The sequence below is a fragment of the Salminus brasiliensis genome, chromosome 24, assembly GCF_030463535.1.
Source record: "Salminus brasiliensis chromosome 24, fSalBra1.hap2, whole genome shotgun sequence".
In the NCBI taxonomy this organism is placed as follows: Eukaryota; Metazoa; Chordata; class Actinopteri; order Characiformes; family Bryconidae; genus Salminus; species Salminus brasiliensis.
This window is the reverse complement of record NC_132901.1, coordinates 23,422,931-23,447,270: the sequence shown is the minus strand read 5'-3', so window position 1 is coordinate 23,447,270 and position 24,340 is coordinate 23,422,931. Positions and strand designations below refer to the sequence as shown.

Here is a 24,340-nt window from a genome sequence, read left to right as displayed (position 1 = left end):
TGATATTGTGGTTGGTGTGGCGCAACAGATAATACCACTACCTGCCCCACACCATGTGGGAGACTGGGGTTCAATTCCTGGTCTGGGTGGCTATGCTGCGCTACACCAATAAGAGTCCTTGGGCAAGACTCCTAACACTACATTGGCCCATCTCTGTAATACGAGTAACCTTGTAAGTCGCTCTGGATAAGAGCGTCAGATAAATGTAAATGTATTGATGCTGATCATTTTTAACACTTCTCTGTTTTTGTTTACTTCCAGTCCTACAGTAAGCAAAATAAACCAAACTTTAATTAAAGATGAATTCAGATGTTTTTTATGTCTTTCCTTTTACTTTTGTAAGTAAGAGGAATCGGCCACACTGAGAAGCATGTGACCGGACCACCATAATTTGACTATCAGATGAGCAATAGTTTCAATTCTGTATCCAGCGGTCATCAGGAGCATGGAGGAGACTAAGAAAGAAGGAGATTCTGAAATCTACATAAATGTGGAGGATAATGTGAGTGTCAGTCACAGTGAAGTGTATGAGAACTTCTATCGGAGCCCAGCGACACCAAAATCAGGTAAAGAAGAATTCACAGAAATCATGAGAAGAGGAAGATACTCCAGCCAGTACTTTGCTAGTGTACAGAAGAACAGTACGTAAAGTTAAATACGTGACTTTTTACTCCTTACGTTTTCACCTAGACCTTCTTCTTCATTAGTAGTTCTCATAGCCAACCTCAAAGACCAGGTTCTCGTTTTCTCTTGCCAATGAGTTGAGGTTCTCATGCTTTTTCAGCTGATTTAAATTTCTATTGAAGCCTCCAACTAAATCTTTCAGTAAATGCAATGTCCCACAGCTAGGGGCCTCATGCTGTCTCCACTTTTAATAGACACCGTGGCAATTCAGCACTAATGCAGAAACAGTTCTTTGCCTGGTTAATGGATTCTTTAGCTTGGTGGGAAACATTTGTAGAGAGTCCTTAATAAAAACTAGTGAAAGCGAAATTATATAAGACAAATATCACTAAACTACTGTTATGAGTCATAGTTCCCTTTTTTCAGAACTATACAGAACCTTAACCTCTAACCATAGAGGGTTACTTGACGCTTAACGATGGTGAAACACTTTTTTGAACTATATCACCTAAGTACTTTGAGCGATGCCATGGAAGAACCTCAGTTGGTATGAATTGGTTCTCATACAGATGTGTGAGTGTAAAGAACCTTCAAAAGACTCCAAAATCTTTCTATTTGTGAAAATGTTCTTTATTAATTTAATGATTACATCTTTATTACAACAAAAAGATTCATTATGGAACTAAAAGTAATTATTTTATGGTATCACTCAAACTTTGTGTAGCTCCTGTCATTTTTTTTTTTTGAGTATAGAACCATTTTAAGCAGGTAAATGACCATATAAACCTGCATATGACTATATGAGTTGCCATGCTTCCATATAGTTCTATATAGAACCACTGTAAAAGCCATTTGTCCATATGTACACCTTTATTTCAGTAAAGTTTGACTCATGCAATGGTAAAAGTATTAGATCCTTGAGGAACATTAGGCATTATGGTGCCAATAGGGTCATGCTGATCTGCTCCAAAGAGTCCTACTCTATAGCCAGTACTTCTCTACAAGGACTAGACAGACTAGGCAATGAGGGCAAGTTACAGTAGCTTAATACATTCATTAGAAGGGGTGTCCACAAACATTCAAGGATTCAAGGATTCAAGGAGACTTTATTGTCATTCGCATCACATGTGATACATGGGGTGGAACGAAATTGTGGTACCCAAGGACCCAGTTTTACCCAGACAGCAGTACTTAAATAAATAAAATATACATAAATATATAAAAATATATGTAAAAATGGACTGTATTTGAGTAATGTATGTAGGCGATGTGCTCCCCACCCACCCCCCACTGCCACATCTCCACCAGCACTTACCTAAACCTAAACTCAGAAAAAGCAGTAGTGGAAGTCTAACCATGCTGCTATTGTAACTCTTCCAGGTTCAGAAGCTGCTTCTGAGGGCAGGCAGGTGCGCTCTGGTAACCCAGCTGCAGTGTGTCTGGGGCTGCTGTGTGTTCTCCTGCTGGCTGTTATCATGGGCCTGAGTATCAAACACAATGCAGAGAGAGACCAGTTCCAGAACAGATACACCAATGTCACACTGGAGAGAGACCAGTTACAGGCCAACTTTGACAACCTGACCATAGAAAGAGATGGACTTCAGAGCAAGCTTTCTAGCGTTGGTGAGCTCACATGCATATGCATATCTAATTAAAGTGGACTCATAGGGTTGCTTTCTCAGACAGAGATTAAGCCTAGTCCAGTACCATACAGATTGACTGATTCTGGGGTCAGTGATCAATGATCAGCTTTTCAAATCCATTACTTTAGACAGATTCTGTCCACATGGCTGGAGAAGGTTCATGTCCAGCTGTTACTACGTTTCCACTTTTGGAAGCAAGACCTGGGATCAGAGCAGGGCAGACTGCAAAGGACAAGGAGCAGATCTGGTGATCATCAACAGCAGAGAGGAACAGGTAGGAATAGGCCACTGATGTTGTGTTCTGGTGCTGTAGTTGTGTGGATTAGGGATTTAGGTGTTTTGCTTCTCTGTTAGATTTATGTCTCTGGATTGGCGAGCAACGTCTGGATTGGTCTGACAGACCGTGAGGGACAGTGGAAATGGGTGGATGGCACTCTTCCAACATTTCAGTAAGGAAAAATCACACTGGCTAGAGATTTGCCTTTTAAAACAATGCAGTAAATATACTAAGATGGTGACTGGTACATGCAACAACCAACAGAGGGCGCTAGAGCATCAACAAAGTTACTGAAGCAATTTAAAGAACCCATATTTTACAAGGTTCACTCATGTAACCCTGGGTAAAGCACTCTGTTCAACGTCAGTGTGAATGGGCAGGGTGGTTATGTAAAGGCTGGTTAGTGGTGTATGTGACTTACATAATACATAAAAATAAGAAAGTCAGAACAGGGTGTTTTTGCAGCTCACATTTCCACAATGTAAAATATTGTACTAGTGAAATCCTCATCAATGTAGACTAAATTGTGAATATTTGGAGATTATTGTAGTAATATGTTAAGAATTTTTAAATTACCACTATATTTTTACTTGTTTTAAGTGATTTTATCTACTAAAAGTGTCTAATATTGTCAGATAATTTGCGTAATTCAATAAATATCAGATAATTCAGCTTTTGACAAGAAATTATAAACTTGAACTTAATTATAAATTATATTTTAAATAAATTAATATTAAAATAACTAAAAATTAAGTCAACTTATCGTATCATATTTATACAACAATGCAAAAAAATTGCAATTAGCATTAGCATGCATTATATTAATATGCATTATATTGAGATAGATTAAAGAGTATTTCACCTGCATGTCAGTGCTGGCGAATGTAAAACATGAATCTTCAAAATGGTGACTTTACAGGAGACGGTAAAATGTTTTAAACTTTTAATGTAAGTCAGTGTAAAATAAGAGTTTATTCCAAGTCATTTAGAGCATTACTATTGGCCTATTCATCCACAACTATTTACACAGTGTACAGAACAGCTACAGGGTTCAAACAATGGAGAAAACATACAAAAAAATGACAAAAATGGAGATACATGTTTTTCATTGAACGGCAGCAATATGTGGACTTCCTGTTTACATATTGTATGAAAATATAAAAATCTGAGTACACAAAATGTGTCCTTTAAAAAGAAACATATTTTCTTAGACAAAACTGCATAACTCAGAGTTGTTGAATTCATTTCTTGTTATATTATTCCAGGTACTGGATGAAAAGGGGACCAAATAATAACTGGAACCTTGGGACGTACTTACATGAGGACTGTGTTCAGATAACCTTCAGTTTTGCTTCATTGTCCAACTGGAGAGATGTTCGATGTGATGGCCAGCAAGCTTGGATATGTGAGAAGATGAGCCAGTGTTAAATTTAGGAACATTGTTTTTGAGTTCTAGTGAACATGAGCTCTTTCAAATCTTCACTGGAGAACAAGAACGACGATCGCATATTTGCCAAATATCACCCCAATATTTTATTTATGGATAATGAAGACTAGTTACTGGTTTAATCGAGTAAAAGCAGGGTTAACATGAACCCGAAAATTCCTGAAATTTCCACAGAGTGAAATTAATTGTGCTCTACAAATTATAGAAATAATTTTAAAAAAAGGACAGTTACCTGTTCATTTAGTGTAACCCTTTACTTTCAGCCAAAATGGAATCCAACAATTCTTTGTCATTCTACATCTTGCACATTGTCACTGTCACACAAAAAACATTATATCACCAAAATGGTAAAATAACAGAAGAAGGAAAAACAATGAAACATTCAATGGAAGCCAAAGAAAAACTTTAACTGAAGCATTTCTATTGGTCCATTCATTATAACATTTGGAACAATATGAAGAACTGCCATTTTCTGATGAATAAGTCAGATATCAGACGCTTCACTACGTTCTATGACTTTGCTGGCTTCTCTTCTCTTTTTCACACATATGTATGTCTATCAGATCAAAGCCACATACAGTTAAAAGGCTTGTTGCATTTTTGCACATTTCCTGTATATTTCTGCTAATGCAGTTATTAATAAACAACACTGCTTTCCTCACAGCTGCCTCTCACGCAGTAAGTGCTGAAAGATAGATCGAGAATCTGTGAAGTAAAAGCTTTTATTATTTTAGTAAAGATGTTTTTTTCCGTTTGGGCTGTTGGGAGTTATTTATTACTTGACTTAATTTTTTGAAGATTAAAGCATCCTACTTAATCAATGGTGAAGTTAGTCAATGAAATGCAGATTATTACATTTGATTTTGCATTTCTTGGTTATTCTTTTATCTTAGAAAAGTAAACTTTCAACACAGCCAATTAACCAATAAATGATCAATTCACTTAAACATAATAATAACAACAATAGCAAAACAAACAAACAAACAAACAACAACAATAATTATTGTTATTGTTATTGTTATTATGTGATGATGATGATTGCCTTCCTATCACAATATTGCCACTGTCAGAAACAAAATCGTAATATCCGTTATTTATTTTATTTATTTGTTATTTATTTATTTGTACAATTTTCACTTTTTAACATTATGATTACAAATCTCTCTAGCTGCTCTTCAAATCATGTCAAACTATCACAGTAAAGGAACAAACACAAAATATTCCAACATAAAATCATGTTAGGGGAACTTACATGACACTCTTATCCACAGTCACTTACCGGGTTACTCATATTACAGCGGTGGGCCAATGTAGTGTCTAGTGTCTTGCCCAAGTACTCTTATTGGTATGGTGCAGCATAGTTATCCAGCCTAGGAATTGAACCCCAGTCTCCCACGTGGTGTCTGTTGTGCCACACAATAAAGTTGTTGATTTGGAGATGGGGGTTTTGTTCCAACACAGACAAAATGTTGTATTTAGGTGACTTATTATCAATTAAACTTATTATCAATTAACAGTATTTTAGTTTATACTTTATATTAGATATGTTGAACTGTATTTATCAGAGTTGCGTAACAAGGTTGATGTCATTATTTATAAAATTAATATTTGCCATATCTGGTTAGAGAGTGTGATGTTTGAGGATTTAAACAACCTGTATGACAATGACGTATGCTCACAATCATTAGCAAGGACATCAAAAATGGTAAAAACAATAAGAAATTTTCTTCATTTTGAATTAGCTTATGATAATTTGCTTCAGAAAAATAAATAAATGAATGATAAATACATAAATGATAAAATATGAAATAATAACAACAACAACAACAATACTACTACTACTACTAATAATAATAATATAAAAAATATAAAAATATATAAATATGATTGAAAATAAAATTTCACTTTACATTGAAAGAGTGTAAGGCCTTCTAACGTACATTTACATTTATGGCCTTACGATTTACATTTATGGCCTATGGCTCTTATCCACAGTGATTAAATTATTTAGATATTAACAATAATCGATTGTTAATCTATTGTTAAGATAATTAATAAATAGTCATTTGGGACTGGGTTTCCTAAAATCATAGCAGCACAAAGATCACTGTGAAATGTCAGAGTAAGCAGACTCAGACTGGTTTGATATAGCCATATAAATATAACCACAGTCTTTAACAAAAACAGTCAGAGAACCTATTCAGGTTTTCTGAGTTTGATGGTAAAACAAGTTTTCCTTGGGTAAATTGTGCCTTACATGTAGCAAAACTGTCTCGAAACTGTTATAAAAGCCTCAATCAATGTCTCAGTCAATACATATTAGTAACCATTTATTTATACATTCCTGCAAAATCCAACTTTTACAGGCGTTAAACACTTACACAGTTCTGGACAACTTTTGAGCTCTCTATGTAATGTAATTCTGCAGAGAATTTGAAACAATAGGTGGAATTCCCCTTTGTGCAATTCTGTTCCAGCATCTGCTCCTTTTAACAATCACCTTTCTTTACTTTCCTCATAGTTATGAATCTTTATGTAAACCAAATCCCTGCCACATACACTTCTGCAACCCTGCCGTGTTCCTCTCTATTTCCTGTGTCATCTACTGTATCTACACATTAAAAAGTCTAACACTTCAGACGCTCTTAGAGCTCAGCACATCAGCACAAAGAGAGAGAGACCGAGAGAGAGAGAGAGAGAGAGAGAGAGAGAAGGATGAACGCGGCAGGTAACACGAGCACTCAGACTATATTTAGTACAGTATGATAGACATTTCATAGAAAAGTGAGAAGCGGATCAGTAAGACACTTCATATAATCGGTGCATTTTAACAGCTCCTGCAACACGAAGCAGAGGTTCCAGGGTGGCTGCAGTGTGCGGGGGGGTGCTGTTTGTTCTCCTGCTGACCTCCAGCATAGTGCTCTATGTGCGCTGTGAGTATTTATAAAAACACACTTCACTGTGACATTATTGGTGTGTATGGGTCAATGACATGATGCTCATTTCACTTCAATTAACTTCTTTATTAAATAGCACAGACACAGACAATTTTACACAATGATCCATTCATTAATGTTGATTTTTTTACACATTATGTAAATTTTTACATTTCATTAAAAAAGTGAGAGCAACTCACTGGCCATTCTGTGTGTATATGTATATGTATTTATATATACAGCTTAATAAGTTACTGGGAAGTAAAAGCCAGTCAGAGAGCTGACACAGACACAGACAAATATACACAATGAGCAGCCACAACATTAAAACCACTGACAACGTTGCTAACATTGCTTATCTGGTTACAACAGTAGTGTAAGCTACTCACTAGCCAATGTGTGTGTGTGTTTGTGTGTATATATATATATATATATATATATATAATGTCAATCCTTTACATTTCATAAAACATTTACCAATAAAAAACGACTAATAGAAATACTTTATCTTTTTACAGTTCCATTGAAAGTTAAGAGGGTTTTTAAATTTCTTCTGTACAGTTGCTACATTGGATATACAAGGTTTTTGCATTATGATAACTATATACACAAACATACAGTACTGTGCAAAGGATGTACTATGCTTATTTACACAGTACAATATATACAACATGGACAATATAAAAATGAGTGTAGATATACAGTATATGAGATATGGAGTTGGTCTAGACTCCTTTATGTCTCTTGTCCCTACCTTTAGTTTTTACTAAACATTTGTATTCCATGTAAAATTGCTATGGACTAAATAATTAAATTAATTAGTTTAAAAAAACTTTGTTTTTTGACCTAACTAAAAAATGCATTGTGATTTTATAATTGCATTTTTTACACTTTCATGTCAAAGACATTTCAGGCGGATACAGTTTTAAATGAAATTTGCTTGCTTTTTCACTTTCTGAAACAAAAACATTTTTTATCTCAAATTAAAACCACAAAACCTCTTTCAGGAAGACCGCAATGTGCATGTGTATTTCCTGTTTATTGCTGTTGGTGATCGTTACAATACATGCTGCTGTTGCACAACAGACTGCTTAAAAAGCTGCTTGGAAGTAGAAGTCAGTCAGAGAGAGACTGGCAAGAGGGAGGTTATGGGAATATGGGCAGTTTTGAGTTGAGTGAGATGGACAGAAATAACACAAAACGCTTCTGCACCTGCAAGAGGGGGAAAAGGAGAAGGCAGGCAGGTAATATAACAAATATACAAACACAGTACCTTACTTAACCATTATGTGTTATGTTTGGCAAAAAAAAAAAAAAAACAGAAAATAACACATACATAAATGCTGTATTAATGGTTTATATTTTACATGGTCATATCCAGTTATAAAATGAACATATAAACATATACAAATAAAAACATATAAAAAATATAATTCTAATTAATATTTGTTTTTGATGCAAATATATATCACTGTTTACTAGAAAATATCCGTAGCTAGTTTCTATAGGCTAGGATCCAAAGGATTCCTCTAAGATTAGATTCTACAAAATACAAAAGCTAGTATGGAGACAACAATACTCGGCACTACACTGTACCCATACTTTTGGAAGAGATGGGTCTTCAGTCTGCATATTTGATCGTTTAAATTCAATTGCACTCAAATTTACACACCGTCTGACACTTAATTTGATGTGTTTTATGTGTAAGATTGTGTGTTTATATTTTTATTTTACTGGATATTTTGTATTTACAGAAAATATGAAGGTGTTTTTCGTGTATTTCAACATACATAAGATCTCAATATACATTGAGATCTATATTTTCTCTAATAATTTACAGAACGAAACAGTTAAACAACACAAATAAATTCAGGGCAGTCAATAATGAATGGCATTTAAAAGTACATTTGGTTACATTACTCAAAAGCACTTATGACAACATATATAACCTTTTATAAAGAATGAGGCTGTGACTTTATAAAGACAGGGTTCATAATGCATTATAATATCTGTTCATAAGAACATTGGACATACTAATACTGTAATACACTAGAAAACAGGCTTGGTATACTTTATTGTAACAAATTATAATAATTATAACAAACACCTTTGATTCCTCAAATGGGATATTTATAAAAAAATAAAACCCATAAATCATTATGCAAGGTCATTTCAAGCTTATAGTGAAGTGAGTTTTTAAATGGCTTTCAAATGTAAAGAAAATTTCACTTTAGTATTTAAGTGCTCTTAACTGGCTATAAATGAAGTGTGTAATAATGCTGTTACATTTAAAGGAAAGTTTGTTTTAATACATAAAACTTTAACAAATGTAACACATGTAAACTTTAACAAAGCTTGAATGTTTTTAAGAGAAGTGAGAAAATCACACACGACTCTGTTCTGTAATGTCATTTATAATAAAAGAATATTTATTAATATATTAAATGCAGACTTATTTGGGAATAATCAAACACAAATGTTATATAAATGTTAAACCCTATCTTAAAATCTAAATATAAAATATAAGATCATAAGTCTGTTTCTGGACATTTTGAGATTTTTTTAATGTTACCAAAAAGTCGTTCAAGGATCCCGTACCTGTGAACCCTGTGGGGGCCAGTGCTCCCATTCAATAACCTTGAGATGCTTGTTGAGAAGTTGCATTATAACTAGTAACACTAGAGTATACAAAAACTTACACCAAAAATACAGTACAGTATTAGTGCAATTATTATGTCCAGTGTTCTCATGAACAGATATTATAATGCATTATGAAATCTATTATACTCATTAAAGTCTTACTCATACACTCATATTTTACAAAGTGTAAGGCATTTTGCTACACACACTTATGAGTAATTATACAGGATTATATGTGTACTTGGCACATAGGAAGCGCTACCGTAGTTTTTAGCAACTCAGAAAGAGATTAAAAACTGTACAATTGAATTCTTTATGCTACAGGAAACAGGCGCTCCAGACTGGCGGCAGTGTGTTTGGGACTGCTGTGTATTCCTCTGCTGATTATCAACATTGTGCTCTACATGCACTGTGAGTGTTTTAGCTTCAGACACAAGGAAACACATTACGGAATACACACATAAAAGGTTCCTTCATTTACCATCATGTAATGATGGTATTTCTGTATACAGAAAAAAGGAACTAGTTATCAGATTCATCTGAGAGATATAAGGCAATGTCACCACCATGTTGCTCTTCATCAGCAGAGATTGCTCTGTTTAAAGTGGTTTGTTCATTCAATTTAAACTTGATTTATTCAACTCAAATGAACACTTTGAATCATTAATGGTTTAAATGATTCATGATGAAATTATATATATATATATATATATATATATATATATATATATATATATATATATATATATATGTCATATATTTCATAAATATATATTATAAACTTACTTAAATCTACTGGTTTGAAATATCAAAAAATTAAAGATATGCCTCAGAATAAGCATTTCTTAATGTTATATTCAACATTCAATATATATTCAGTAGCGGTGCCTGTGCTGTAAAAAAACAAAAAAGTATATCTAAAATGCTAGATAACCATTTAGACAAGATCAGATCATCAATCCGGAGGCTTGTTTTTGCTTGTTTTAATAAATCAGAATCAGAATCAGAATATCTTTAGGAATTTTACTTGGTGTGAGCAACACAAGTATGACATTTAACAAACACACAAACTGTTAACAAGTATTACACTGAGAGAGAAAAATGCACTAAACAATGAATAGAATAAAGAATAAGTTTAAAAAGTGCTAAAAGTAATAAAGAGCTGTAAAAAAACACCAAAATGTACAGATATAATATATAATAATATATTGTGTACAGATATAATTATATAAACATTTACAGAAAAATAACATCTGTGCAGCTGAGCAATATTCCTAGTGCAAATGCTATGCATGTTATGTATCGGTACTGTGTTGCAGTTCAGTTGGTCCAGTTTGGTTCAGTGAGATTTAGAAGCTCAGTTCAGTTATAGATTAGGTTTATATATTAGGGCTGCTGGTGTAGATCTCCTGAAGCATTGGCAGATTGCATCCAATGATCCTCTCTGCTGCTCTGTCCTCTATGCGCTGTAGTTTGGCTCACTCTTGGGAGATGGAGGAACCAAACCAGCTGCTTATAGATAATGTGAGGATGGACAAGCGTCCAGGCTTTTTTCTGTCCTGGCACCAAAGTGGTGGAACGAGCTGCCCTTGGGTGTCCGAACGGCCGAGTCGCTCGCTGTCTTCAAACGCAGACTGAAGACCCACCTCTTCAGAGAGTACTTGGACGAATAGTTCTATGGTCGCCTTATTGTATTGTGTTTAGTAATGTCTAAGCTGAGTTGTATCTTTTGAATTATTGGTCTGTTCTAACTAGCGAAGGTTTTCTTGGGTAAATAGCAAAGCACTTTGTAAGTAAATGTAAATGTAAATGTAAATGATCACTGTGTAGAACTGGATCATCAGGGTCTGCAGAAGGTTGAATTTCTTGAGCTGAATTTCTTGAGGTGTCTGATATAAAATATCATTTTTAAGACATAAACAGCACATGCACTTATCTTACAGCATGAAGCTGAAATTCTTTACACTTTAATACAGTGCTGCTGTTACATACTGTCTCCTGTAATATCTGCACCATTTAAGGTGGAACGGAAAATTCCAGTAGAAAGCTGGAGAATAGCTCCAGCCTCATTGGTGCAGCCGTGTCGGTTTACAAAAATCACCTCCTTCTGAATTTAAAGGCAGAAATGTTAAACTCAGGATATTTGACAAGATGGTTACATTCACAGAAGCACTGTGTTCTAGAGGAGCTATTGGAGCTAAGGTAGGCGATGTAAACACATTGCTAACTCGATCTGATGTCAGATGGGTCAAAATACAGTCCTTAAATACAGCAAAACAAAGCTGACTTACAGTTTGGAAAATCTCTCGACAACTAATATAGATAATAGTTAGATAGATAGAGAGTCTTGAAAATGAGTAGGCAGGCACTGTAAAACTGAAGGATGGATGAGTAGTATAAAATATAGGGAGATACTGCAAGACAGCCTTCAGTCTTTTATAAAACTAAATTTTGGAGAAACTTCACCTTTCACCAGGACAATGATCCCAAGAGCAAGACATACAAAGCCAAAAATGAACCAGGTCCTCCATACCTGATGGGAATTGTCAAAACCTGATCCACACCAAGAGCCCCCAAAGCTTCAAGTACAGTTCGGCTTGACCCCTTTAAGAGGCATGGAAGACTCAAGACCCACCTCTTCAAAGAGTACCTAAGGACATACCTTGTGCTTATTAAAGACTTATCAGGTCTTACTTGATTTGACATTTAAATATTAAATATTTTGTACCTATGTATTCATATTGTGTATTTGGCAGCATCTAAGTTTAAGGCATCTTTTGGATTCTAATCTATTTAACTAAACAGTAAAGCACATTTGTAAGTTGCTCTGGATAAGAGCATTTGCAAGATGCCTTAAATGTAAATGTGAATGCTTGCAAAAACTTTCATAAATTCTTGACTAAAAACATAACCATGTTTTTTCAGTTCACTCTAGATATTAGAAGAGGAAGCAGACATTGCAGACTGGCTGCAATGTGCTCTTCTGCTGAGCATCAACATACTGCTCTACATATACCTTCAATGTTGTGGTCTGTTTTGTCAATGCAGATGTCCATGAGAAGGAGACCCTCTTATCCAGCATCAGAAACCTGACTGAAGAAAGAGATCAGCTGAAAAGTCCTAAGCACTTTGTAAATGGTAAGGAGGATCAGGAGCACTGCTAGAGATTTTGGGCCCTATGAAAATATTACACCGGGCCTCACAACTCTAAAAATTATGCCAAAATACTTAATTAATACATGTTTAGGGCTCCTGTCAGCCAAAGGCCCTTACAATCGTCCTAACATCCCCCCATATGGCGTCCCTGACATGCTGTCATGCCAAAACCTTGTATCGGAGCTAAGCACTTTTTTTAACAGGCCCACCATTAAAGAAAAAATAGTGTGTTTCATTCTGAGGTCAAATAACAGGGTGGTAAATAGGCGTGTAAAACCGCCTCAATCCAACCAAAATTCATATGCTTAGCATTCTGCACCAAACAACAACTTAAATAATCCTTTAACTTTAGGTGCAGCTTCACAGACACGCCATACTTAGAGTGTATGGACTGTAAAGGTACTCTTTAGGGACCCTGTGGAATGCAGTGCAGCAGTGTTGATGATTCATTGTAAACCTAGGTGTTATCATTAATCGCAATAAAACATGACTGTTGTCCTAGACATGGTGTCCTGGAAGATGTTTGGTAGCAGCTACTACTACATCTCTACTGAGGGGAAGACGTGGAGTGAGGCCAGGCAGGACTGCAGAGCCAGAGGAGCAGATCTGGTGATCATAAACAGTACAGAGGAACAGGTGAGGAGAGCAGAGGGAAGAACCTCTTCACTGACCTCTGAGACAAATCTCATCATTCTAATTACACTCTGTTCTCCTCTAGGAGTTCATTCAGAAGGAAAATAAATATAGCTGGATTGGTCTGAGTGATGCAGAAGAAGAAGGACAATGGAAGTGGGTGGACGGGTCACCACTGACCACTGCGTGAGTTAGAATACTAGAGGAAAATGTTATATTTTGAAGGGTAAATTAAAAGCAATGATACGTGTTATTGTATCACAGTGTCTAAAGCTGTCTGCTGCATATTGTGTGTTAATCCTAGATACTGGAGTGCTGGTGAACCTAATGATCATGCTGAAGCGGAGGACTGTGCTGTTTTCTCAATTAATTCTGGAATGCAGACATGGAATGACGTACCTTGCTCTCATATTGCAGGCTGGATCTGTGAAACTACACTGCCATCTTCATAAAGATTTCAGCAATTTTAGCTAACTGTTGCTTTTAGCTCATGCTTTACCACCATAAGAACTTATGGCTGCTTTGCAACCAGCCAATAAACTCACAGAATAAGATGTGATGTAAATGTCATGTAAAACCCAAATTTCATGCCACACATTTTTTTACACGATATGAACATTCATCATCTGGAAGATGAATAATATTTAAATCCTTCAGTTTCAGTGTCGTTCATCTTGGAGGTGCTGTGTTAATCACCGCTTGCCTATTTCTGGTACCGGGGCCTGCTTTCATGCAGGTGCAGATTGAGGAATTGGAGACAACTCTGGTTAAGAGTGTACATGCACTGAGAAATCCGATTACGGAGCTAAAATCCATTTCTTACTCCGATCTAAAAAAATCTGATTATGCTGTTTTCAAGACCACTTCGATAATCAGATAACTGCAGAAATTCAATTATTATACGGATTTCTGAGTGCATGTTAACACACTCACTGTGTTTTGATGTTGAAGTATATGGCAGTTTATTGTTTGCAAAGTACAAAGTTTGCTTTTAACTTATCTTTTTTGACCAGTCAATGTTTAGCTGTGCTTGCATTTCAGACTTAGTAAAACCCTTTTTTCACACACTGTAATAACCTCTAAATTTAAATTTGCCTTTGGGTTTCTTTGGTAATGATTTGGCGTCTTCAGGTCATTGAATAGTCATAGCTCTGGTGTTCTGTGCACCCTCAATTGCACCTTCTGGAAGCATGCATTGACTCAGGTGAGTCTTTCTGCCCAGCTTCAAGAAAAAAAGCTCATGTTTTCCAAGCAAGACATTCCCTTCTTCTCCTATTCCGAGCTACAGTATAAAAGAGTCTTGAGAAACATCTGTCCAACATCTGTCCAAATTCTTGCTATAATCTTGCTATTAGAAGATAATGAAAAGCATGTTCCATAATGTACATGGTAAATTTGACTTTTTTTTTGTGCCTGGCCCTCCCCTACATTTACCTAAAAACGCTGTAAACGCTGGCTAGTGCTAGCTTGTGCCATCTCTTCTCTCTATCGTCCACTCCCTTAAAAGCAAACTGGACTACCTCAGCTGAGACATACTGAAGCTAAGCACACATCAGAAGGAAAAGCACTGGCTTCTTTTTTGCCAGTAAAACTCAAGAAGGGAATTGAGATGAAGTTAAAGTAACTGAAGGCTAAAAGCTAACCTGGATACAGTGCCTTCAGCTTGCTAACAGCACATCATACTGAGAGGACACAAATAGAGGACAGCAGCACTATAATTACAGTGTTGCATTATTAAAAGTATGCTGTTATATGAGACTTCTGTGAGCTTTCTGTGAGCCTATCAATTTCATTGTGAGGCCAAAAAAGCATGACTGTAAACACATAAACATCACTTAGCCCAGTGTGCTACTGTGCATTTCCTGTTCACAGGCACATATGCTAATAATCCCCCGTCCGCCCCTTCCGCCCGCCTCAGCACATCTGTTTGCTGCTGTTGCCGAAGAGGTCAGTTGTTGAGTCATACCGAATACCAAAAGTAAGTCAAAGTGAGAATGGAAGATGGGATCTATGATGATGTGGGCAGCTTTGAGCAGAGTGAGATGGACAGAAGAGAGAGAGTGGAGATGATGGTGGATATTTATGAAAGTGCAGATGCTGTTAGAGCTCAAGATACCAGCCCAAAGACTGAGGACGCTAATGCACAGATGGAGACATCATGTCTGTCTGAAAACATAGTGTAGAATATTCAGTGCACTGTAAAAATCCCACAACGCTCCACAATAAGTAGTGTACAAGCGACGTACCCCAGCGGGCATGAAACACCCATAATCCATTAGTATGTTTGGTTTGAGGATTCGCATGTAGTTTCTCTAAAAGAAGGCCGATGCTTAGACTGTTCAAACGATCAGCAGTGAGCTCACACACACAATGAGGTCTCCGAAATCACTCACTATCTAGTGGAATTCTATTCCCTATATTAATGCTCTATTAAGTGCTCTGGATTTTAGGGATTTCAGTGGATTCACTGGATTTCAGTGGATAGGGGGCAGTGAACAGGGCACAGCTTATGGCTGTCACCTTAACTGCAGTGACCCAAACAGGGCAAATGGACACTTGACAAATGCCAGTGCAAAGCGCCCGAGCCTCAAGAGCAGAGAAACAGGGAAGGGCCCACTTAAGCAACCGGGAAGCCAGAGTCACATCTGCTAGCTAGCACCACCGTCTCTAGTTTCTTTGCTTTTCTCTCTAGCTCTTGGGGCTCTTGTCTCAGAACCCCCACCACACACACTCAGAAAGGGAGAAATAGATACTTACCTACATTTTTAAAAAGGTTAGGCCACAACCCTTCAAATAAACCCATACTTTATCAGTTAAAAAAACAGAAAGTAGATGCTCCAGACTGGCTGCAGTGTGTTTGGGACTGTTGTGTGTTCTCCTGCTGACCACCAACATACTGCTCTACATACACTGTGAGTGTTTTTAGCTTCAAACGGCAATATTTCCTCTTTTGATTCCTGAGCACATATAATACACTGTGAAAGTTACATCAAGAAATGCAGCTTTTCTCCGCACAGACAAATGAAAGAGGACAACAACAATCTGAACAACAGTCTGTCTCAAACCATCTCCTCACTGAGTGTAAACCTCACTGCAGAAAGAAAGACTCTTTTATCCAGCATTAGAAACCTGACAGAAAAAGGAGATCAGCTAAAGAGCAGCTACCAGAACCTGACTGGAGAACATGATTGGCTAAAGACCACCAACCGGAATCTGACTGAAGAAAGAAATCATCTAAAGAACAGCTACCAGAATCTGACTGGAGAAAGAGATCAGCTAAAGACCAACAACCAGAATCTAACTGAAAAAAGAGCAGCTAAATAGGAACTACCAGAATCTGACTAAAGACAGAGATCAGCTAAAGAACAGCTAAAGAGTAAAGAGCGTCTTCTACTGCAGAACATAGATGCTGATTTAGTGAAATGTCTGGGTGAGTGAAACAGCTGTCAGTACAAGCACAAAACACCAACATCAACTACAAAGCTGACTGAGGAATCACGCTTGTTCAAAAAATCAAACTAGAATCTTTATATTCAGAAATTACTCACATTATTATTATTATTATTATTATTATTATTAATAATAATAATAATAATAATAGACTCTTCCCCTTATTATTCTTTAGAGAAGCTACATTCAGACGAGTGGAGGAAATGTAACAGCAACTATTACTATTTTTCTGAAATAGTAGGAAGATGTGGAGTGAGGCCAGGCAGGATTGCAGAGCCAGAGGAGCAGATCTGGTGATCATAAACAGCAGAGAGAAACAGGTGAAGAGAGCAGAGAGAAGAACCTCTTCACTGACCTCTGAGATAAATCTCCTTATTCTAATTACACTCTGTTCAGAGAAACATATAACAACCTGGCTGGAGAAAGAGATCAGCTAAACAGAAGCTATAACAACCTGGCTGGAGAAAGAGATCAGCCAAAAAGAAGCTATAACAACATGCCTAGAGGAAGAGATCAGCTAAACAGAAGCTATAACAACCTGACTGGAGAAAGAGATCAGCTAAACAGAAGCTATAACAACCTGGCTAGAGAAAGAGATCAGCTAAACAGAAGCTATAACAACCTGGCTGGAGAAAGAGATCAGCTAAACAGAAGCTATAACAACCTGGCTGAGGAAAGAGATCAGCTAAACAGAAGTTAGAACAACCTGGCTGGAGAAAGAGATCAGCTAAACAGAAGTTAGAACAACATGCCTAGAGGAAGAGATCAGCTAAACAGAAGCTGTAACAACCTGGCTGGAGAAAGAGATCAGCTCAAGACCTACAACCATTATCTGCTCCAGTGAATCCTATTCTAGGGCCAATTGTTCTCTACAGGGGCTAGACAAATTGTGTGTGTATGCATTTGCACATCTGTGTCAGCAATGAGTGCAACTGAAAGTAGCTGAATGTATTTATTAGAAGGGTTGCTGAAAAACAATAAATGATATAATGTATCTAATTGGATTTTAAAAGAGACTTTTGGGTCATAGAGGGCTCTGTGCGGCTGTCTATCATTGCAGAGTACTAAGGCGGCCCCAGTGCCTCTCACACACTTCATCTATTTATCAAGTTTGGTGTGAAGCTTTTACCACAGCTCAAACACAGATGTACATTAAATGCCAGAGTGCTTTCTTTCTTGTTTCCTGTTCACAGACAGATTAATTAATAAATCGACATCACCTAGACAGCTCATGCATACAGCATAAAGGGTACCAACCAGCTATCAGGTCTGTTTCAGGCTCTGCTTTAAGGTTCATTTTCACCTTTTACCCCCTTTTATTTCACTTAACAGCATTTAGTAGCACATCCTGAAAGCTGACAGTTCTTTTAGAGAAGGAAAGTTACAGTCGAGTAAAACACAGAGAATGGAGGACGATATCTATGCAAATGTGAGCAGATTTGAACTGAGGGAGCTGAACCAAGAGGAGACTCAGGATGCCAGCTCCAAAAGGACAACAGGGACGCAGCAGCGAGGTAGAGAAATCCACTCTTTATCAGCTGTTCGAAGAGGATGCAGACGTTCCAGGCTGGCTGTAGTGTGTTTAGGGCTGCTGACTGTTCTCCTGCTGACCACCAACATACTTCTGTACATGTACCGTGAGTGTTGTGGCTTCAAAAGTAACTTTTAAAAGCAGTATATGAAAACTTACTTTACTGTGATGATAAAATATATGAACAAAAGTATTGGGACACCTTTACTTCATTAAGTTAAGGTTTAGTTAAGTTTAAATGTAGATTTTTATTGTATAGCTTGATGTGGGCAGACTGTCAAAAAAGCATTTCACTGCAAGTTATACTGTGTATGACTATGTATGTGACAAATAAAATTTGATTTGATTTGATTTGATTTGATTTGACACCTGCTCATTCATTGTTTCTTTTCAAATCAAGGGTATTATAAAGAGTTGATGCTGCTTTTGTTAGAGTAACTGTCTCTGCTGTCCAGTGAAGAAGGCTTTTATTTTAGATTTTGAAGCATTGCTATGAAAATTTGATTGCATTCTATTAGAGCGTTGATCACCATGATCACAACCACAACGCCTGGCATTACGCACAGTGCCCATAAGTTCATGTTTGTCTGCTCCGGAGAGTCCTATTCTACTGGCAGTACCTCTCTACAGGCACCAGACAAGCTGTGTTTGTGCATTTGCACATCTGTGTCAGCAGTGGGTGCAGCTAAAAAGTAGCTGAATGCATTCATTAGAAGGGGTGTCCGCAAACTTTTGGGCATATAGTGTATTTTTGCACTTTTTGACACCTTGTTGCAAACGATCAGTCAAGAAATGTATCATGCAGTTTTCTCAATGCAGATGTTCATGAGAAAGAAGCTAAGGACCAAACCATCTCCTCACTGACCGTAAACCTCACTGCTGAGAGAGAGACCCTTTTATCCAGCATCAGAGACCTGACAGAAAAAAGAGATCAGCTAAATATCAGCAACCAGAATCTGACTGGAGAAAGAGATCAACTGAAAAACACCTTGAGTAAAGAGCGTCTTCTACTGCAGGGCAAAGATGCAGATTTAGTGAAATGTCTGGGTGAGTGAAACAGCTGTCAGTACAAGCACACACCAACTTCATCTATAATGAGGACAGAGGAATCACCAATGACTCACATTATTATTATTAAATATGGCTCTGTCCCTTATTATTCTTTAGATAAACTACATTCAGAGGGGTGGAGGAAATTCAAGAACAGTTACTACTACTTCCCTACTATGGAGAAGACATGGAGTGAAGCCAGACAGGACTGCAGAGACAGAGGAGCACATCTGGTGATAATAAACAGCAGAGAGGAACAGGTGAGGAGAGCAGAACCTCTTCACTGACCTCTGAGATAAATCTCCTTATTTACAGCAAGGCACAACTATATTGTTATACGATTTATATTCTTCTTCTCTTTTCTCTTTTATTCCTTTGTGGAACTGTGGAACTGTGCTTAAATAGCAATGAATTTTAAGGTGGAACTTATTTTAAGGTAGTACTGAGTTAACACTGAAATTAAAGTGCAACTGCATTTATGAACTGCGTTTTAAGGTGGAACTTATTTTAAGGTAGTACTGAGTTAACACTGAAATTAAAGTGGAACTGCATTTATGAACTGCTTTTTAAGGTGGAACTTATTTTAAGGTAGTACTGAGTTAACACTGAAATTAAGGTGGAACTGCATTTATGTAAGCACTGAATTTAAATGCTAAAATTAAGATGATATATTTCAAGTTTACACTGACACTGAAATTAAGGTGAAACTGCAAGACCAAAGCAATCAGCCGGCAACACCAGAGAAACCACCACCGAAACTAGCAACAACCCAGCAGGCAGTGGGAACCATTTAAGCTGCGCAACCATTTCACATTTTCCTTTCTTTTCTAGTTACACTCTGTTCTTTTATAGGAGTTCATTCAGAAGGAAAACATATATGTCTGGATTGGTCTGAGTGATGCAGAAGAAGAAGGACAGTGGAAGTGGGTGGACGGGTCACCACTGACCACTGCGTGAGTATAACAACTTGTACTGTTTGTGAGTGTGTATCATAAATATATAATATTAATAATGGAGAAATGTCTGCTATTTATATATTATATATAAATCCAAGGTTCTGGAGGACAGGTGAACCCAGTGATCATAAAGGAAATGAGAACTGTGCTACTAAGACACATAATGGATGGAATGATGTACCCTGCTCTGACACTGCTAGATGGATCTGTGAATTTACATAAACGTTTCCAAAGTTGTGACATTTCTTACAAGCTTGCGTGTCATGACCCCGGCTACACCAGTAAGAGTCCCTGGGCTAGACTCCTAACGCTAAACTGTTCTACCTGTGCAACATATTTCTAATGCAAGTCGCTCTGGCCATAAATGTACTGAGTAGAGTTTAAAACAGTGCTCTGCTTGTTGCTGTAAATTCAAGAATAAAGTATAAGGCATTTGAAAGAAAACTGGCCTTTTTATTCATTATTAAAACACGAATGGGTTTAGACACTGTGGTCAGACCTTTAAAATGAAACCATGTGTAACACAGAGCTGTGAAACAAAACTCTTAATCAGTTACATACTTTTGAGTCTAAGGAAGAGAGGCTGAAATGGCTAAAAGCCACTGGACTGGCTAAAAAGGCTAAAAGGTTATGCTAGGCTGACCTGAACAACCACTGCTATGGTTAACCACGCTGGAGGACTGCACTGACATTGCCTGTGGTCTTGCTGCTTAGTGTTCTTGCCTCTGAACTTCCTCTGGACAGCCAGTGCCTGTCTTATACTATCTTATACTGTCTTATCCAGTGAGTTCCTCTGCCTTGCTCCTGATCTCGGGCATGTTGTACAATCTTTATAGCACTTACCGGAGATAAACATGAACCTACTGGCACCATGCATAATGCCAGGCATGGCCTAGAGGAGTATAAAGCCTCCAGCATTGAGCTGTGGAGCAGTGGAACTGTGTTCAATACTTCTGGGATGAGTTGGGGAGCTAAGGATGAGTTGTGGGGGTGGCAATCATCCAACATCCTGACCTCATTTACGCTCCTGTTGCTGAATGCAATCAGATCCTCACAGCAATGCTCTGCTATCTAGTAGAAAGCTTCCTTGGACAGCAGAGACAGTTACTCCAACAAAAGCAGGTTGAAAAATTTTAATACCCTTGATTTTAGAAGAATCTTTAAATAATTAGGTGTCTCAATACTTTTGTCCATGTAGTGTAGGTCTGAGTTTTATTATTAAAACTGAAGCTACATATATAGCAGCTTCTTGCTTCCTGTTTTTAGACAGATGTAGCATCAGTTGTTTCAGAAGAGACAACTTAGTGTGTAGAAGAGTGTGAAGAGCAGAGAGGGTCAGAGAGAGAATGGACGAGGGAGTCTATGATGACGTGGACAGTGATCAGCTGAGTGAGATGGACAGTGATGAGAGGACAGCGGTCATTTATGTCAGTAAACATGGTCTTAGTGCTCAGGATATCAGCGCTAAGAAAGAGACAAGGATGCAGCATTCCGGTAGGGTAAGAACACACACACACACACACACACACACACACACACACACACACACACGCACACACCCACACACACAATCGGCTACATAATCTGAGTATATTCTTAATTAAAACTTTTTGTCTGTAGCTGTTAAAGCAGGAAGTAGATACTGCAGACTGGCTACAGTGTGTTTGGGGCCACTGTGTGTTCTTCTGCTGACTGCATGACTTTTGGCCAGTCAATGTCCTAATGCTACGTTTGTCAGTTACAGTACCACCTGTTTTTTTATTATTTTTCAGACAGAATAATTGAAACTGTTCTCCCCACATCACTCCAGTACAATTCTGTCCGGCACTGGCATCTGCTGGCTGATGCATCGGAGCCGGGTACACAGCACTTTCCTCAGAGCGCATTTGTTGGCCAGTAACATTGGATCAGCGGCAGTTTGGAAAATGGAGGCATGTGTCTGTCCTCACCTTCCCAGTGCAGGGTGCATTGCATATGATAGGGGGAGAATACGTAGGGGTTGGGTAACTGGTGTTCCAAACTGGGGAGAAAATGGATAAAAATCTGAAATAAAATTTGAATAAATAAATACCAAGGTAAACATGCTTTCCTGCCAAACGGTGTAGAATAAAAAAATCTCCCTCATGAACTCGCTTTTTACCACATGTGCAGAGGCATGAAGCCTTGCTGTAGTTGTGAATGGCCTGTTACAAACTGAATTGGTCATGCAGATTTCTCCTAGATCCTAGAGAGGTCGCTCAGGTGCTTGTTCAGTTTCTTGTCATTTCAAGACTTGAGTATTGTAATTCTATTCTGGGTGGTCATCTTATGCACACCATCAGGCCTTTTCACAACTTGTCTTCAGCCACATAACTCCTCTGCTCTGTTCTTTTCACTGGCTTCCTGCAGCTGCCCATATTGGATTTAAAACCCTGGTGCTGGTCACTTAATGGCAATGGCCAAAACCTGATCGGTACTAAGAGCCCTTTGAGTCGAGCTAAGCTGTTGTGCTAAGTGTACTATGTTGAGGACTGTGCATCTATGTATCCATACTGACTTTTGTAGTTGGCAGCATTGAATGATATGCATGTATTGTAATGTATTCTTTACAGGTTTCAAAAAGGTGCACATATTAGTCACTGTACACTGTACAGCAAAATGTGTCCTCTGCATTTAACCCATCTGTGGTAGTGTACACACACACATTAGTAAACTAGGGGCAGTGAGTACACACACACCCAGAGCGGTGGGCAGCCAACTCCAGTGCCCGGGGAGCAGAGAGGGTAAAGGCTCAAGGCCCAACAGTGGCAGCTTGCCAAACCCGGGAATCTTTAAGCACTAAGTCTTATTTGAACAGTGGACTTTAGCTGTGCCAGCATTTCAGTCGCCTGAATAAACTCAAATTCTCTAATTTCCAGTCACCTTTGGTCTTTTTTGGTACCTATTTGGGTTCTTCAAGTCACTGGATGGTGTTAACTCTGGTGTTCTGTGCACCTCCAGTTGTACAGAGCACTATAGCACTCAAACTCAAGGTTTTCTCCTCAGCTGGAAAATGGGTCAGTTCCAAAACCAAACAATTATGTATATACCAGTCCTGAATTGTTATATTTATACCTACAAAAGTGATAAAAACCAGCCCACTAGAGAAAGCCCTAGTCAAAGCTGTAACCAGGCCTTGTTACCGTAGACTTTCCTGTACCAATGTCCAAAGAAAGGGAGGACAATCTCAGCATGCAAAAGCCAGGGGTAATAAGCAAGAACTGGCTGTTATACTGTGGTAATTGCACCGTAAAGTAGCTGAACTCACTTATTAAAAGGAGTGTCTGCATACGTTTGGACAGGTAGTGTATGCAGGTTCTGTGAGCTTTTGTGGACCAGCATTGATGCATTATTTTGCACCCTTAAAAACACGAGTATTGTTACTGTTAGGACGGACACTTATCATTGCGCCTGGTCAATGTCACATGCATAGCACTTGTGTGTTCTTCAGTGATAATTTCCTGTTCACAAATATAGTCAGTCTAGTGACGCCTCAGTCTTCAGAGGAGTGCTGCAGAGGAGGCCACTTAGTGTGAAGTTAGCAAGAGCTGGGAGTAAAGTCAGTCAGAGAGAATGGCGGCAGAGCTAATCTATGATGAAGTGGGCAGTTTTGAGCTGGGTGAGATGGACAGAGGAGAGCGAATGGAGAAGATGGTGGATATTTATGAAAGTGCAGATGCTGTAAGAATTCAGGAGACCAGCACAGAGAGGGAGAGACGGACACAGCAGACAGGTAAAGTAAATTGGGAGTGCATAAACTTATACCTTTAAAATGAAAGCCTTTCTTACTGTGAGCAGGTTCTACATCTTAGTACTTTCCTGCAACCTAGCAGTGATTTTTAAACATGAACCAATGTTGAACAGCTCATTAATTTACAATGAAAGGGTTTGCTCATCATCAAATCATCATTTCATGTCTTATAATGATTAGTTCATGGTTTATTAATGGGCTTTTATTATTAAGTTACTATTATCGTGT

The 24,340-nt window shown here is 37.8% G+C and overlaps 1 pseudogene; it reads left to right on the top strand.

The window, feature by feature from the left end:
- The first annotated feature begins 445 nt into the window (after positions 1-445).
- LOC140546673 (uncharacterized) lies at positions 446-22,772 on the top strand (annotated as a pseudogene).
- The last annotated feature ends 1,568 nt before the right edge of the window (positions 22,773-24,340 follow it).